The 20,089-nt window shown below is 34.0% G+C and overlaps 1 long non-coding RNA gene across 1 annotated transcript in view; it reads left to right on the plus strand.

The window, feature by feature from the left end:
• The first annotated feature begins 204 nt into the window (after positions 1 to 204).
• Positions 205 to 20,089, plus strand: part of LOC136033308 (uncharacterized) — a 37,558-nt gene continuing 17,673 nt past the window's right edge. The window contains exon 1 of the long non-coding RNA XR_010618902.1: positions 205 to 421. This is a non-coding gene — a long non-coding RNA (uncharacterized LOC136033308). The remainder of the gene's footprint in view (positions 422 to 20,089) is intronic.

A 20,089-nucleotide genomic window follows, 5' to 3' on the forward strand; every position in this document is an offset into this window, starting at 1 on the left:
GATACGCTGAATCTGATGGCGTGATTTTCATTAAGATTTTCTGAATTTTAGGGGGGTGTTTCGTTTCCCCCTTTTTCACAAATAAGACATATTTTCTCAGGCTCGTAGCCTTTAATGGGTACGTAGCACTAAGTTTAATTAATCCTATATATTTTGAATCAGCATAATGAGCCGACTATTTTGATATACTTATCAATACAGAAATTGCGTCTTTTTAGAGTTCTGGTTTCTATTGCGCCGGGTCACTCATGCCTTACAGTTTTTACCACGAACTGCTTGATAAAACATGTAGCTCGAAATAAAAATTTGTTAGCAGTAGAGTATAAATTGGTCTTTAAAGTGTATTGGTCTTTGGAAGGCAGATGGTGCCTTAGCCCTACTCCTCTTTGTGACAGTTACTGCTCGTTTTAAGTTTGACATGGTTATTTATTCTAACTTCTGTTCGTTTTAGGTTTCATATATTTATTGATAGTAATTGATTGTCATTTCACAATTGAAATATCATTTGACATTATTTTTTTCTTATCTGTGGTTTAGAGTAGCTCTTTTCTTTTCTTTGAAACAATTTCGTTCGTTTGAAAAGTCTTTTGAAATTAATCATATTTAAATACCACATCCTTTTCAGTGCTAATCAGTGTTAACAGATGTCTGACAATTTTGAACCGATACAAAAATACAATAAACAAACAAAACACTTTAAAAAAAATCGAACGAGTAAGGCCAAAGAGGGTCTGTAGTTTTTTTTTTATGGAGACTGGGGAAGTTTGCCAGCAAGTTTTGCAAGTTTTTTAACAAAGATTTGAGAGTGTAAACAGACATGTGGTCTTGATTTCCATACCGTAGAGCATATACAAATCAAAAAAGGAATACCATTGATACGGACGAACTGAATAGATGTTTCTTCCCGAAATATGGAGTTTATGTTTTTTCCCGAAATATGGAGGATGTTTTTTGTAACGAAATATGGAGTAAAGTCCGAAAAAAATCTGAATTATATTTAAAACCAAATAACATTTAACAAGATGCTATTTTAATTACCTCGATTTTCAACATTTCGAAGCATCTTATAGAAAATTTTTCTATTGCAATCAGCAACGCATTTTAGATAGTGGTGTAAAAACAAAAAAAAGACAAAAGTGTGAGCTCTCATAAAAATTTAATTTGAAAAATGCACTAATCATGACATTTCAATCCTCAAACACCTTAAAAACCCCTTTGATGCAAATGAGCCCAATTTAGTACATTTGTTGCGAACCTTTTTGCAATTTAACAAAAACGAAAAACCCCACTCTTTTCAAATAGTTATTACCCCAATAAAGCTGGAAACTACTTTATAAGAGAAAACAATCAGCCTATAAGTTTTTTTTTCATCCTACATAGGAATATCTTTATCTGCAGAAGACATGGCTAGTCAATAAAAAGGATTGTATCATGTTATTAATCACTCGTCTTAATTACGAATTGTGAGACTTTCCAAGCCCTATATCCCTGTGTTGGAATCCTAAAATCATTACGACCTAGTCCAGGCTGTAAATTTGTTTCATAGATGGAAAAATTTAGCCAGTTATGTATCTTGGGGAGATTAATTAATTTATAAGCTTTATAATTAAATTGTTAAGATAAATAATGTCACTAGCAATTTTTTTCTCAGTGACAAAAAGATAAGAAAAGCTGTAAGAACAATCAATCTTATTAAACGAGTAATAATCACATATATATATATATATATGGACATCATATATGACATATAAATGATGTCATATATTTTTTATATATTAATGATTTATTATATATCTATACAAATATATATATATATATATATATATATATATATATATATATATACATATACTAGCTGTTGGGGTGGCGCTTCGCGCCACGCCAACACCTAGTTGGTGGGGGCGCTTCGCGCCCCCCCAAGCCCCCCCGCGCGCGTAAGTCGTTACGCGCCATTGTAGTTGTGTCCCTATGTCCCACCTGTGAATATATATATATATATATATATATATAATATATATATATATATATATATATATATATATATATATATATATATATATATATATATATATGTTTTTAACTACGTAACACTTGCGAATATACGACATTCTTTGCTGTCCCATCGTCTGTGCACATAAATAGATTGTCAGGTTTACCGACTCTTGAACATGCAACGCAGAATGGTCCATGGGAAAACAATCCGTATTCAGATATATACCTCATGATTCTATTGATTGCCCTTGAGCTTTGTTGATGGTGATTGCTAATCGACCATTTCCTTTGTTGCCGTCGTCATTTATATATCCCCCTGTGCCCCCCGGCGTCCCCGTTGTAGTTGTGTCCCTGTGTCCGGGTCGTCATTTATATTCCCTGTGTCCCCGTCGTCATTTGTTTCCCGGTGTCCCAGTCTGTGATTTCTATTTGAGTGTCCCGGGCGTCATTTATGTTCGTCAGGATATTGTAGGGCATCGTAGCATCGATGAGTTTAAGCAATTCTTGTCAACTGATTGTTTCGCCTATAAAGAATATTATCTCGAGGTAAGAACTGATCACCGACCACAACGATTGCCACTTTGTTGATAGTTGCGTATCAGGAGGCATCAATTCGATTGCTGTTTTTAAGCAGAAGCACTAAATTATTATTTTTGTGGAAAAGATGATATATATAAATATATATATATATTTTCTTTTTAGTTTTTTTGTAGTTTTTACCTTTTTTAGTTTTTTTCTTCTTTTGTATTAATGCTAAAGCCAAGGTTCAAACCTGGAGCCTCTCGGACCTAGAACCTGAAACATAACGCTTTACCAACTCAGCTACTTCGGCGTGAATACATTCGTTTTGAGCAGCTTCCTCGGGTGTTGCCACTGTAGGTTCTTCATTCATTTTACAATTAGAAATTTCTCTTTCAACGGTCTTCTTACAATTAAAAATTTGTCTTTGAACGATATTCTTAAATACCTGTGTCCTGGTCGTCATTTATATTGCCTGTGTCCCGGTCGTTATTTGTGTCCCGGTATCCCAGTCTGTAATTTCTCCTTGAGTATCCCGGTCGTTATTTATATTCCCTCTGTCCCGGTCGTCATTTGTGTCCCGGTCTGTAATTTCTCTTTGAGTGTTTTTTCTTTTTAGTATTTTTTAGTTTTTTACATTTTTTCTTTTTTCAGTTTTCTTTTTCTTCTTTATTTTTCAGCTTCACTATGAAATACATATCGTCGAACCTTTGTTTTTTTAACTAAAATCTGGTAGGCATTGATGACCTTATCCAAGTCAAGATACCAAACCCAATCATCATCACTATCATTTTCAGTTTTGATATGTTTTGACTCTCGCTGTCCAGGTGGATCTTCATCTAACTGCGAGGTTTTGCGTTCTTTAGCCTCAAGCCTGTTTCCTTGCTGTTCTTTTGATTCCTCGGCACGCTTTCTTTTCTGACTTTCTCTATCAGCAGCAAGTTTTTTGGCATAGACTCTTTGAGCATCTTCATCGGATATATATATATATATATATATATATATATATATATATATATATATATATATATATATATATATATATATATATATATATATATATATATATATATATATATATATATATATATATATATATATATATATATATATATATATATATGTTTTTAACTACGTAAAACTTGCGAATATACAACATTCTTTGCTGTCCCATCGTCTGTGCATATAAATAGATTGTCAGGTTTACCGACTCTTGAACATGCAACGCATAATGGTCCATGGGAAAACAATCCGTATTCAGATCTATACCTCATGATTCTATTGATTGCCCTTGAGCTTTGTTGAAGGTGATTGCTAATCGACCATTTCCTTTGTTGCCATCGTCATTTATATATCCCCCTGTGCCCCCCGGCGTCCCCGTTGTAGTTGTGTCCCTGTGTCCGGGTCGTCATTTATACTCCCTGTGTCCCCGTCGTCATTTGTGTCCCGGTGTCCCAGTCTGTGATTTCTATTTGAGTGTCCCGGGCGTCATTTATATTCGTCAGGATATTGTAGGGCATCGTAGCATCGATGAGTTTAAGCAATTCTTGTCGCAATTTTTGTAGTTTTTACCTTTTTTAGTTTTTTTCTTCTTTTGTATGAATGCTAAAGCCAAGGCTCAAACCTGGAGCCTCTCGGACCTAGAACCTGAAACATAACGCTTTACCAACTCAGCTACTTCGGCGTGAATACATTCGTTTTGAGCAGCTTCCTCGGGTGTTGCCATTGTTGTCCTGGTCGTCATTTATATTGCCTGTGTCCTTGTCGTCATTTGTGTCCCGGTATCCCAGTCTGTAATTTCTCCTTGAGTGTCCCGGTCGTTATTTATATTCCCTCTGTCCCGGTCGTTATTTGTGTCCCGGTCTGTAATTTCTCTTTGAGTGTTTTTTCTTTTTAGTATTTTTTAGTTTTTTACATTTTTTCTTTTTTCAGTTTTCTTTTTCTTCTTTATGTTTCAGCTTCACTATGAAATACATATCGCCAAACCTTTGTTTTTTTAACTAAAATCTGGTAGGCATTGATGACCTTATCCAAGTCAAGATCCCAAACCCAATCATCATCGCTATCATTTTCAATGTTTTTAACTACGTAAAACTTGCGAATATACAACATTCTTTGCTGTCCCATTGTCTGTGCATATAAATAGATTGTCAGGTTTACCGACTCTTGAACATGCAACGCATAATGGTCCATGGGAAAACAATCCGTATTCAGATCTATACCTCATGATTCTATTGATTGCCCTTGAACTTTGTTGATGGTGATTGCTAATCGACCATTTCCTTTGTTGCCGTCGTCATTTATATATCCCCCTGTGCCCCCGGCGTCCCCGTTGTAGTTGTGTCCCTGTGTCCGGGTCGTCATTTATACTCCCTGTGTCCCCGTCGTCATTTGTGTCCCGGTGTCCCAGTCTGTGATTTCTATTTGAGTGTCCCGGGCGTCATTTATATTCGTCAGGATATTGTAGGGCATCGTAGCATCGATGAGTTTAAGCAATTCCTGTCAACTGATTGTTTCGCCTATAAAGAATATTATCTCGAGGTAAGAACTGATCACCGACGACAACGATTGCCACTTTGTTGATAGTTGCGTATCAGGAGGCATCAATTCGATTGCTGTTTTTAAGCAGAAGCACTAAATTATTATTTTTGTGGAAAAGATGATATATATAAATATATATATATATATTTTCTTTTTAGTTTTTTTGTAGTTTTTACCTTTTTTAGTTTTTTTCTTCTTTTGTATTAATGCTAAAGCCAAGGTTCAAACCTGGAGCCTCTCGGACCTAGAACCTGAAACATAACGCTTTACCAACTCAGCTACTTCGGCGTGAATACATTCGTTTTGAGCAGCTTCCTCGGGTGTTGCCATTGTTGTCCTGGTCGTCATTTATATTGCCTGTGTCCCAGTCGTCATTTGTGTCCCGGTATCCCAGTCTGTAATTTCTCCTTGAGTGTCCCGGTCGTTATTTATATTCCCTCTGTCCCGGTCGTCATTTGTGTCCTTGTCTGTAATTTCTCTTTGAGTGTTTTTTCTTTTTAGTATTTTTTAGTTTTTTACATTTTTTCTTTTTTCAGTTTTCTTTTTCTTCTTTATTTTTCAGCTTCACTATGAAATACATATCGCCGAACCTTAGTTTTTTTTAACGATTAAATAAAAAAAACAAGTTTTTTTAACTGAAAGTAAGGAGCGACATTAAAACTTAAAACGCACAGAAATTGCTTCGTATATGAAAGAGGCTGCTTCCTCATCAACGCCCCGCTCTTTACGCTAAAGTTCGACTCTTTCTCTCAATTCTTCTTTTTAAAACAGTAAAAAACTTTAGCGTAAAGAGCGGGGCGTTGATGAGGAAGCAGCCTCTTTCATATACGAAGTAATTTCTGTGCGTTTTAAGTTTTAATGTCGCTCCTTACTTTCAGTTAAAAAAACTCGTTTTTTTTATTTAATTTCTGAACGTTTTTGAATCAATGCATGTTTTGATTTTGGCTCTCCGCAGAGGAATAATTAAAACGAAATTTGCATATTTTTTTTTTTTTTGGCTCAATGGCTTTCTCATAATTTTGATTGAATGATTTTGAGAAAAAAAGAGCGGGGGACGAAGCCTAGTTGCCCTCCGATTTTTTGGTTAATTAAAAAGGCAACTAGAACTTTTAATTTTTTACGAATCTTTTTATTGGTAAAAGATTTACGTAACTTATAAATTAGCTTACGTAAAGAACTTTTGTATTCTCATGTATTTATTACATATATGAGGGGATTCGCCCCATCGTCAGTACCTCGCTCTTTACACTAAAGCTTAAATTTTATCCCAATTCATTAAGAATGATCCCCTGAATCACAAAAGCCGTAGAATAAGTAGTTGAAATTACTAAAAATACTTTAGCGTAAAGAGCGAGGTATAAGAAGGAGGTGAGCCCCTCAAATGGGTAATAATTTCTCTTTGTTTTAAGTTTTATTGCTGTTCCTTACTTCCAGCTGAAAAAGCTTTTTCACATTTATTTTTTAATTGTTTTTTTTTTAAATAATGCTAGTAAATCATGCTCTCCCTTCATGGAAATTTTCTTCTCCCATTAAAAATTCTCGAAGGAAAGTTCTCCCAGCATATCCCCCTCTTCTCAACCCCTCCCCCAAACCAAATAAATCCTCCTGAAAACGCCTGTATACTTCCCAATAACCATTACTATATGTAAGAACAGGTCAAAGTTTGTAACTTGTTGCCCCTCCCACGGGGACTTTGGGGGAGTAAGTTGTCCCCAAAGACATAGTTATAAGGTTTTTCGACTACGCTGAATAAAATGGCTATCTCAGAATTTTGATCCGTTGACTTAGGGAAAATAATTAGCGTGGGAGGGGCTCTAGGTGCCCTCCAATTTTTTTGGTCACTTAAAAAGGGCACTAGAACTTTTCATTTCCGTTAGAATGAGCCCTCTTGCAATATTCTAGGACAACTGGGTCGATACGATCACCCCTGGGAAAAAGAAAAAAAAAACAAAAAAACAAATAAACACGCATCCGTGATCTGCCTTCTGGCAAAAAATGCAAAATTCCACATTTTTGTAGATAGGAGCTCGAAACTTCTACAGTAGGGTTCTCTGATAAGCTGATTCTGATGGTGTGATTTTCGTTTAGATTCTATGACTTTTAGGGGGCGTTTCCCCCTATTTTCTAAAAAAACGCAAATTTTCTCGGGCTCGTAACTTTTGATGGGTAAGACTAAACTTGATGAAACTTATATATTTAAAACCATCATTAAAATGCGATTCTTTTGATGTAGCTATTGGTATCAAAATTCCATTTTTTAGAGTTTTGGTTCTTATTGAGCCGGGTCGCTCCTTACTACAGTTCGTTACCACGAACTGTTTGAAAATCTGGTAGGCATTGATGACCTTATCCAAGTCAAGATCCCAAACCCAATCATCATCGCTATCATTTTCAGTTTTGATATGTTTTGACTCTCGCTGTCCAGGTGGATCTTCATCTAACTGCGCGGTTTTGCGTTCTTTAGCCTCAAGCCTGTTTCCTTGCTGTTCTTTTGATTCCTCGGCACGCTTTCTTTTCTGACTTTCTCTATCAGCAGCAAGTTTTTTGGCATAGACTCTTTGAGCATCTTCATCGGCTTTTGCCATTGTAAGTTCATCAGTCATTTTAAACTTAAACATTAATAGATTTCTACGTGAACATATATGTCTTAAATATTTTTAATGACGTCACCGTCATAGCAAAAATGACGACAACTAACTTCATGACGCCAGTCGACACAGAAACATGACGTCACCTGATCCACATACCTTTTTTAGTTTTTTTCTTCTTTTGTGTTAATGCTAAAGCCAAGGTTCAAACCTGGACCCTCTCGGACCTAGAACCTGAAACATAACGCTTTACCAACTCAGCTACTTCGGCGTGAATACATTCGTTTTGAGCAGCTTCCTCGGGTGTTGCCATTGTAGGTTCTTCAGTCATTTTACAATTAGAAATTTCTCTTTCAACGGTCTTCTTACAATTAAAAATTCGTCCTTGAACGATATTCTTAAATACCTGTGTCCTGGTCGTCATTTATATTGCCTGTGTCCCGGTCGTCATTTGCGTCCCGGTATCCCAGTCTGTAATTTCTCCTTGAGTGTCCCGGTCCTTATTTATATTCCCTCTGTCTCGGTCGTCATTTGTGTCCCGGTCTGTAATTTCTCTTTGAGTGTTTTTTTCTTTTTAGTATTTTTTAGTTTTTTACATTTTTTCTTTTTTCAGTTTTCTTTTTCTTCTTTATTTTTCAGCTTCACTATAAAATACATATCGCCGAACCTTTGTTTTTTTAACTAAAATCTGGTAGGCATTGATGACCTTATCCAAGTCAAGATCCCAAACCCAATCATCATCGCTATCATTTTCAGTTTTGATATGTTTGACTCTCGCTGTCCAGGTGGATATTCATCTAACTGCGCGGTTTTGCGTTCTTTAGCCTCAAGCCTGTTTCTTTTCTGTTCTTTTGATTCCTCGGCACGCTTTCTTTTCTGACTTTCTCTATCAGCAGCAAGTTTTTTGGCATAGACTCTTTGAGCATCTTCATCGGATATATATATATATATATCTATATATATAAAAATAAGTTGTCTGTGGATGGATGGATGGATGGATGTGTGGATGGATGTGTCAGGTGACGTCACCTGAAAAAACTGGATTAGGTGACGTCAAAACTGAAAAAACTAAAAAAAGGCAAAAACTACAAAAAAAAACTAAAAACTAATAAAAAAAATAAAAAAGCTAAAAAACTAAAAAAACTATAAAGGTAAAAACCAATAAAAAACTAAAAAAAAAACTGAAAAAACTAAAAAAAGGCAAAAACTACAAAAAAAAACTAAAAACTAATAAAAAAAGTAAAAAAGCTAAAAAACTAAAAAAACTAAAAAAACTAAAAAAAGGTAAAAAACTAAAAAAAATAAAAAATAAAAAAAAACTAAAAAAAAGGAAAAAACTGAAAAATAAGCTAAAATAAAGGTAAAAACCAATAAAAAACTAAAAAAAAAAAGGAAAAAACTAATAAATGACGACACTCAAAGAGAAAGCGACCAGGACAAAAAACTAAAAAAAAAGGCAAAAACTACAAAAAAACTAAAAACTAATAAAAAAAATAAAAAAGCTAAAAAACTAAAAAAACTAAAAAAAGGTAAAAAACTAAAAAAACTAAAAACTAAAAAAAAACTAAAAAAGGTAAAAACTAAAAGAACTAAAAAAGAAAAAAATAAATGACGACACTCAAAGAGAAAGCGACCAGGACAAAAGGAATGTTCGATTAGCAATCAACAAAGCACCGGGACACAGGGAGTATAAATGACGACCAGGACACAAGTAAAAAAAAAAATTAACAAAACTAAAAAGAAGGTAAAAACTACAAAAAAACTAAAAAGAAAAAAAAACAAAAAACTAATAAAAAAACTAAAAAATCTAAAAATCTAAATAAACTAAAAAAGAAAAAAAAGGAAAAAAATAAAGGAGAAAAACAAAACTAAAAAACGAATGTATATACAGACCGGTACACCGGGATACAAATGACGACCGGGACACAGGGAATATAAATAACGACCGGGACACAGGGACACAACTACAACGGGGACACCGGGGGAAACAGGGGGATATAAATGACGACCGGGACAAAAAAACTAAAAAGAAATAAAAACTAAAAACTAATAAAAAAAACTAAAAAATCTAAAAATCTAAATAAGCTAAAAAAGAAAAAAAAAGGAAAAAAATAAAGGAGAAAAACAAAACTAAAAAACGAATGTATATACAGACCGGGACACCGGGATACAAATGATGACCGGGACGCGGGACACAGGGAATATAAATGACGACCGGGACACAGGGACACAACTACAACGGGGACACCGGGGGAAACAGGGGGATAACCTGACAATCTATTTATATGCAAAGACAATGGGACAGCAAAGAATGTTGTATATTCGCAAGTTTTACGTAGTTAAAACCATATATATATATATATATATCTATATTCACAGGTGGGACATAGGGACACAACTACAATGGCGCGTAACTATTATGGCGCGTAACGACTTACGCGCGCGGGGGGGCTTGGGGGGGGCGCGAAGCGCCCCCACCAACTAGGTGTTGGGGTGGCGCGAAGCGCCACCCCAACAGCTAGTATATATATATATATATATATATATATATATATATATATATATATATGTTTTTAACTACGTAAAACTTGCGAATATACAACATTCTTTGCTGTCCCATCGTCTGTGCACATAAATAGATTGTCAGGTTTACCGACTCTTGAACATGTAACGCATAATGGTCCATGGGAAAACAATCCGTATTCAGATCTATACCTCATGATTCTATTGATTGCCCTTGAGCTTTGTTGATGGTGATTGCTAATCGACCATTTCCTTTGTTGCCGTCGTCATTTATATATCCCCCTGTGCCCCCCGGCGTCCCCGTTGTAGTTGTGTCCCTGTGTCCGGGTCGTCATTTATACTCCCTGTGTCCCCGTCGTCATTTGTGTCCCGGTGTCCCAGTCTGTGATTTCTATTTGAGTGTCCCGGGCGTCATTTATATTCGTCAGGATATTGTAGGGCATCGTAGCATCGATGAGTTTAAGCACTTCTTGTCAACTGATTGTTTCGCCTATAAAGAATATTATCTCGAGGTAAGAACTGATCACCGACCACAACGATTGCCACTTTGTTGATAGTTGCGTACCAGGAGGCATCAATTTGATTGCTGTTTTTAAGCAGAAGCACTAAATTATTATTTTTGTGGAAAAGATGATATATATAAATATATATATATATATATATATATATATATATATATATATATATATATATATATTTTCTTTTTAGTTTTTTTGTAGTTTTTACCTTTTTTAGTTTTTTTCTTCTTTTGTATTAATGCTAAGGCCAAGGTTCAAACCTGGAGCCTCTCGGACCTAGAACGTGAAACATAACGCTTTACCAACTCAGCTACTTCGGCGTGAATACATTCGTTTTGAGCAGCTTCCTCGGGTGTTGCCATTGTTGTCCTGGTCGTCATTTATATTGCCTGTGTCCCGGTCGTCATTTGTGTCCCGGTATCCCAGTCTGTAATTTCTCCTTGAGTGTCCCGGTCGTTATTTATATTCCCTCTGTCCCGGTCGTCATTTGTGTCCCGGTCTGTAATTTCTCTTTGAGTGTTTTTTCTTTTTAGTATTTTTTAGTTTTTTACATTTTTTCCTTTTTCAGTTTTCTTTTTCTTCTTTATTTTTCAGCTTCACTATGAAATACATATCGCCGAACCTTTGTTTTTTTAACTAAAATCTGGTAGGCATTGATGACCTTATCCAAGTCAAGATCCCAAACCCAATCATCATCGCTATCATTTTCAGTTTTGATATGTTTTGATTCTCGCTGTCCAGGTGGATCTTCATCTAACTGCGCGGTTTTGCGTTCTTTAGCCTCAAGCCTGTTTCCTTGCTGTTCTTTTGATTTCTCGGCACGCTTTCTTTTCTGACTTTCTCTATCAGCAGCAAGTTTTTTGGCATAGACTCTTTGAGCATCTTCATCGGCTTACTAACTTCATGACGCCAGTCGACACAGAAACATGACGTCACCTGATCCACAGACAGACAACTTATTTTTATATATATAGATAGATAGATATAATTCTAAAATTGTCAGGTAATTTTCTATTTTGAAATAAAAACTAAAAATTATTGCTCAGACAACATAAATATTTTTGATATTTACATAAAAGCTTTAGTGGTTCTGGACTGGAAACTAAATATGCTAATCAAATTGGGAATTGCAATCTTTTAGGTTGAAAAGGCAGATCCATTGGAATCATGAGAATGCGTGGAATAAGAAAAGCCTCACCCTCAAAAGGCCCTGTCAAGATTGTTGCCTCTATTACGTTATAACAGACATAACACGTCATTTGTGTCCCGGTGTCCCGGTCTGTAGTTTCGTTAGTCGACAAACATGACGTCAGACGACAAACAACTTCATGACGACATACAGCTCAATCCTTATAATGACGTCAGTCGACAAACATGACGTCAGTCGACACACAAACATGACGTCAATCGACAGACAGACAAACAACTTATTTTTATATATATAGAAGATATATATATATATATATATATATATATATATATATATATATATATATATATATATATATATATATATATATATATATATATATATATATATATTATCGGACCCGGCACATGGCACTTGGCAGTCTTCTGTATATGGATTCTCATTTTCGCTTGTCTTCTAACCGCAGACAATTTGCTGTGTTTTCATACTAAAGTATTTTCAAAAATATTCGATTACGAAAGCAAGTCCAAAATAAAGTAAAAATATTTTTTTAGTTACCAGTTTTTTGCCCTTTAGGTAATTTAGTGCCTTTTCATGCTGTTTCTTTTTAAAGATATTTGATCATTGAAGCTATTACGATTTATAACAACCATTTGTACTAATCTTCAAACGTTTGGTTTTCTTATTTAAGGTTTTTGAATTATTGTAATCCCTTGCTAAATAGAGCATAACCATTTGTAATAATCTCTTTCGTTTTTTGGGCCTTCATACCGACATTATATAATGGTTGCTTGAATAAAGATTCTTTTTTAAGGTTTTTGAATTTTTGTAATCCCTTGTTAAAATATGAGCAGCATTTTTTGCAATTACCAGTTTTTTGCTCTTTAAGAAATTTAATGTCTTTTCCTACGGCAGTCAAAGATATGTCAAAGATATTTACGGCATCAAAGATATGTCAAAGATATTTGATTATTGAAGCTAGTCCGATTTCGAACAACTATGTGTTCAAATCTTGAAACTTTTGTTTGTTTTTCAGATTTGGAATTTTTTGAAATCCCTTGTCAAAGTAGAGAATCATCATTTGTAATAATTGCAAATCTTTGCTTTTTGGGCCTTCCTTCTGGCACTATGTAAATGGTTGTGTTCAAACCTGTAAGCTTAATCACGTATCGCGTTGATTTTATCTTACCAAAAACAAACTAATTTTAAAATTCTTAGGTATTTTCGAGTATGAATTAAAACACTAAAATTATTGCTCAGGCATCGCAAATGTATTTGCATTTTATATAATAACTTTAGCTACTCATTGAACTTAAATTTTTTCCAACTTTTTATCATGTCTTATACTTCTTATACTTCTAAGTATAAGGTACTTCTAGAAGTATAGAACTTCTTATAATTCTTATACTTCTAAGAAAAGTTATTCGGCAGTGATGTTTTTTTTAACTACGATTTCTACTAAGCTCCAAACTTTCGGTTTTCTTTTCTAAGGTTTCTGAATTGTTGTAACTCCTTATTAAATATACACAAATATTTTTGAAATTACCAGTTTTTTGCTCCTCACAAAATTTAATGTCTTTTCATACTGATGTCTGTTCAATTCATTATTACCCTAAGTCCAATTTCTAATATCGATTTCTATTAAGCTTCATACTTTTTGTTTTCTTTTTTGAGGTTTTGAATTTTTGTAATCCCTTCTCAGAATATTATTTTTCCAATTTCCAGTTTTTGCTCTTCAAGCAATTTAATATAAACTTCTGGATATATGAAAATCTTCAATTTTTCCACACAAGTGTGACAACCTCATTGCAATAGTGATGTGTATAAAAATGACGTCACCACATTTTTTTTTTCTAAAACTAAGGCTCATAACGAATTAAGGAGAGGGTTTTCAGTTTTTCGATAGGGCACAAGAACTTTCAATTGTGAATTGAAGAACTCCCTCCCAAGTTTTCACACCCGTTCTTTTCATGCCATCTGGTCGAAAAAATACACGGGATAAGCACGGCTCTTTGCTAAGGCAGTGCTAATGCGTTGCTTTTGATTAGCATTGAGTGTTTGTTTCACTCCTTTTTTTTGTTTTTTGGTGATCCAGGATTGGTAGATTGAACCAGTAAATTGTCATTACTTTTTGTCCTTTGATTATTAATAATCTGTAGTTCTTCTTTTCAATCTTTGGAAATACCAAAGTCCCCAACAAACAATAAAACAACAACTATTTCTTGATTTAATTAGAGAGGAAAGTAGTTTTTTATTTTGTAAAAACATTTTCTTGTGTAGACTATAAATTACAGTCCTGTTTTCATTTTCGTTTCCTAGGTAAACGATTAATTTCGATCAAAAGCTAATTAAAGTTTTCCCCAAATAGAAGAAATGCTCCTTTTAAGTTACAAACTCCTGATGAGCCCTTGTGTTGGGTTGTTGCCTCTGAATTATTTGTCTTTATTGTTTCTATTGTTTGGTAAATGACGACTTATACTTATTGACGACATGACTGCCTGTCCATGGATTATTCTTTATGGTTGATTGTGTATGGCCATGCTGTTTGACCTATGTGATGGTATGGATGAGTAGGGTTAAGGCCTCATTCAAGTGCTGGTCTATATTAATCACTAATTTAGGAAAACAGTCTTCCTTTTCATATATATATATATTATATATATATATATTATATATATATATATATATATATATATATATATATATATATATATATATATATATATATATATATATATATATATATATATATATATATATATATATATATATATATATATGTATATATATATATATATATATATATATATATATATATATATATATATATATATATGTATATATATATATATATATATATATATATATATATATATATATATATATATATATATATATATATATATATATATATATATATATATATGTTGGGGTGGCGCGAAGCGCCACCCCAACACCTAGTTGGTGGGGCGCTTCGCGCCCGCCAAGCCCCCCCGCGCGCGTAAGTCGTTACGCGCCATATTAGTTACGCGCCATTGTAGCTGTGTCTCACCTGTGAATAGATATATATATATAAATATATATTTTTAACTACGTAAAACATGCGAATATACAACATTCTTCGCTGTCCCATTGTCTGTGCATATAAATAGCATTTATATTCCCTGTGTCCCGGTCGTCATTTGTGTCCTAGTGTCCCAGTTTGTATTTTCTCTTTGAGTGTCCCGGTCGTCATTTATATTCCCTGTGTCCCAGTGTCCCGGTTGTCATTTGTGTCCCGGTCTGTAATTTCTATTCAAACAATCCCTGTGTCTCAGTCGTCAATTATATATCCCGCCTGTGCCCCCGGCGTCCCCGTTGTGGTTGTTTCCCTGCGCCCCGGTCGTCATTTATATTCCCGGTCGTGATTTGTGTCCGGGTGTCCCAGTCTGTAATTTTTCTTTGAGGTTCCTGGTCGTCATTTATATTCCCTCTGTGTCGGTCGTCATTTGTGTCCCGGTCTGTAATTTATCTTTGAGTGTTTTTTCTTTTTAGTTTTTTTAGTTTTTTAGATTTTTTCAGTTTTTTTTTCTTCTTTATTTTTCAGCGTCACTATGAAGTACATATCGCCGAACCTTTGTTTTTTAACTTAAATCTGGTAGGCATTGATGACCTTATCCAAGTCAAAATCCCAAACCCAATCATCATCGCTATCATTTTCAGTTTTGATATTCCTCGGCACGCTTTCTTTTCTTACTTTCTCTATCAGCTGCAAGCCTGTTTTCTTGCTGTTCTTGTGATTCCTCGGCACGCTTTCTTTTCTTACTTTCTCTATCAGCAGCAAGTTCTTTGGCATAGACTCTTTGAGCAGCTTCCTCGGCTGTTGCCATTGTAGGTTCTTCAGTCATTTTACAATTAAACATTTTTCCGTGAACGCATGTCTTAAATACCATTAATGACGTCACCGTCATAGCAAAAATAAACGACAACTAACTTCATGACGTCAGTCGACACAGAAACATGACGTCACCTGACAGACAGACACACAGACAGACAACTTATTTTTACATATATATAGATATATATATAAATATATATTTATATTTATATATATATATATATATATATATATATATATATATATATATATATATATATATATATATATATATATATATATATATATATATATATATATATATGTTTTTAACTACGTAAAACTATCGAATATACAACATTCTTCGCTGTCCCATTGTCTGTACATATAAATATACTGTCAGGTTTACCGACTCTTGAACATGCAACATATAATTGTCCATGGGAAAAACAATCCGTATTCAGATCTATACCTCATTATTCTAATGATTGCCCTTGATCTTTGTTGATAGTGATTGCTAATCAAACATTCCTTGTGTCCCCAAGCCCCCCCCCTCCGCACGCGTAAGTCGTTACGCGCCATATTAGCTACGCGCCTTTGTAGTTGTGTCCCTGAGTCCCACCTATGAATATAGATAGATAAAATAACGCTTTACCAACTCAGCTTCTTCGGCTTGAATACATTCGTTTTTGAATTTGTATATGATTCAATAATTCAGACGTCATATGCGGACAGACAGACAGACACACAAAGAAACAACTTATTTTTTCTTAAATACTTATAATGACGTCATATACTAAGCATCGTCATAACAAACATGACGACAACTAATTTCATGACGACATACAGCTCAATCCTTATAATGATGTCAGGCGACTGACAGACAAACAACTTATTTTTATATATATATATATATATATATATATATATATATATATATATATATATATATATATATATATATATATATATATATATAATATTCATAAATGTTATGTCTCCGTTACACTATCTTTACCGTTACACGTTATTACCATTGTTACCGTTACACGAGCTCAAAAAATTGAGGCTTTTTTTAAAATTATATTAAATTGCTTAAAATGTAATAAACTGGTGATTGCACAAACATTTCAATATATTTTGACAATGGATTAAAGCAATTCGAAAACCTTAAAACAGAAAACCATCAAATTTTGAAGTTTAGTAGATTGCTACTCAAAGAAAATTTGTCAAAGTGTCAACGTCAAAAAGTAATTATTATTAAATTGCTTAAAATGTAAAAAACTGGTGATTGCACAAATATTTCTATATATTTTGACAATGGATTAAAGCAATTCGAAAACGATAAAACAGAAAATTAAACCAATTTACGTCATCAATTGGATCCAAAAATGACATAGCGTTGCCGGGACCCAGAACACAATGGACAAAGAGAATCCATATATAAAAGTCTGCCGCGTGGCATGCTGGGACCCGCGGGGACCAGTGGCAAAGCCGCCCGGATCCAGCACTGTCTTTGGTTAGAACACAAGACCTTAAACCTTAGACCTTAGATCCTCCAGAGCCAGGAGTGGCTCATAGGGCGTCTACGAAACCTCGCCAGACATCTCGGAGCTGAGCTGCAGCCATGACGTCCTCCCACTGTGGTTGAAGAGACAACTCCGCATTTCTCAGGTCTCGGTCGTACTGTCGTCGTAAGGTGTGTCTTGGTCGACCTCTTTTTCGCCTCCCCTCGGGACGCCAATCATATACTGTATTCGGGAGTCGATCCTCTGGCATACGGAGGACGTGGCCAAGGTATGTCCATCTCCTACATTTCAGAAGGTCAGTAACTAATGGCTGACCGGTTCGCCGGCGAACTTCTATGTTGGTGACCTTTTCCTGCCATGATATGTTCAGGATTCTCCTAAGGCACATGTTTTCAAAGGCTAGGACACGTTTCTCTAGCTGGGTGTTTAGTTTCCAGCATTCACTAGCATAGAGGAGGATGGACATCACATTGCTATTCAGGAGGCGGAGCTTCAAGCGCATAGAGTATTTACTACTGCGCCAGACTGGTTTCAACTTGCTAAAAGCCGATGTCGCTTGTCCAATTTTCCTCTTGATTTCGTTGGCTATTTCACCATCGTATTCGATCCAACTCCCAAGATATTTAAATTTCTTGACCTGCTCAATAGTTTTATTTTTGCATTTTAATATGAGTGGGGAGTCAGATGTGGCCATACTCTTTGTTTTACTGACATTTATTGCAAGTCCCATTTTCTCGGCCTTTTCGTCTATGGCGTCGAGTAGCAGCTGCAGTCGCAGTTTCGCTTCTTCAAGAAGAACAACGTCATCTGCAAAGTCCAGATCGGAGATCAGTCGGCTGCTAATCTTCACTCCAATGCCTGAAGACTGCCGTAGAATATAGTCCATTACAATGACAAACAGAAACGGGGATAGGACACACCCTTGTTTGACGCCAGACATTACCTTGAAGAAACGCGTGTCCCCATTTTCTGTGCGTACACAGCATTCACTATCCTCATATAGTGCGAATATCATTTTGACTAGTTTATCAGGTACTCCGTAATATTTCAAAATCTTCCATAAAGTGTCTCGGTCAACAGAATCGAACGCCTTTTCAAAATCAATGAAGAGCAGGTACAGTTTTTTGTTCCATTCTCTGGACTCTTCCACCATCAGTCTAAGAATGAAAATAAGATCAGAGCAAGACCTACCAGGTCGGAACCCATGTAGCTCTTCCCTGAGATGTGAGTCCAGGGCTGCTCTTAGGCGTTGTAGTATTACTGAGACTAGTATTTTACTAGGCACAGACGTCAAATTGATGCCTCTCCAATTGTCACAAATTTGTGCATCGCCTTTCTTGAAGAGTTTGACCAGTATACCTCTGGTCCAATCTTTTGGGACCTTTTCGTTGTTCCAGATGGCCACTAGAAGAGCAGTCCATACGAACATGCAGGCTCGAAGGGACGCTTTCAGCATCTCTGCCGTGATCCCATCGACTCCAGGTGCACGTCCATTTTTCAGCTTTTTCACAGCTTTCGTCACTTCTACCGTGCTGGGTGGGTCAGCACTTACGTCAATTTGTAAAAATGGCGTATCCGGTACTGTTTCTGGATCATCAGGTCTGGGCCTATTTAAGACTTTCTCGAAATGTGAGGCCCATCTCTCGTCAGCTTTCTGTGGATCCGAAATAACGTCTCCATTTTCATCTTTTACAAGGGATGTACGATTTGTTTTCTTTCCAAGAATCCATATATAGAAGCCTGCCGCGTGCCATGCTTGGACCCGGCGGAGAAGCCACCGGTACCCAGCTAATATATATATATATATATATATATATATATATATATATATATATATATATATATATATATATATATATATATATATATATATATATATATATATATATATATATATATATATATATATATATATATATATATATATATATATATATATATAAATATATACATACATATATATATATATATATATACATATAAATATATATATATATATATATATTTATATATATACATATAAATATATATATATATATATATATATATTATATATATATATATATATATATATATATATATATATATATATATATATATATATATATATATATATATATATATATATATTATATTATATATTATATTATACATATATTATTTATATATATATATATATATATATATATATATATATATATATATATATATATATATATATATATATATATATATATATATATATATATATATATATATATATATATATATATATATATATATATATATATATATATATATATATATATATATATATATATATATATATATATATATATATATATATATATATATATATATATATATATATATATATATATATATATAATATATATATATATATATATATATATATATATATATATATATATATATATATATATATATATATATATATATATATATATATATATATATATATATATATATATATATATATATATATATATATATATATATATATATATATATATATATATATATATATATATATATATATATATATATATATATATATTATATATATTGTTGAGCAAAAAAGTGTTGTCATTTTGAACTGCTATACTTTCGTCATGGAAAGGCAGTGCGGTTGAAATTATATGCATACCTTTCTCCATAGCATATACTATATGTAAACACGAACGACTTGCCTAAATTACAGCTTTTGCTCTGAGGACTGTGGGGAGGTTGACATCCTCAAAGACATAATTATCGGATTTTTCAACAATGTTGAACAAAAAAACCTGTTAAATTATTGATTGGATGCTTTTGGGGAATGAGAGGCTTGGAGGGGGAAGGCTAGCTACCCTCCA

Source organism: Artemia franciscana, chromosome 11 (genome assembly GCF_032884065.1).
Source record: "Artemia franciscana chromosome 11, ASM3288406v1, whole genome shotgun sequence".
NCBI lineage: Eukaryota > Metazoa > Arthropoda > Branchiopoda > Anostraca > Artemiidae > Artemia > Artemia franciscana.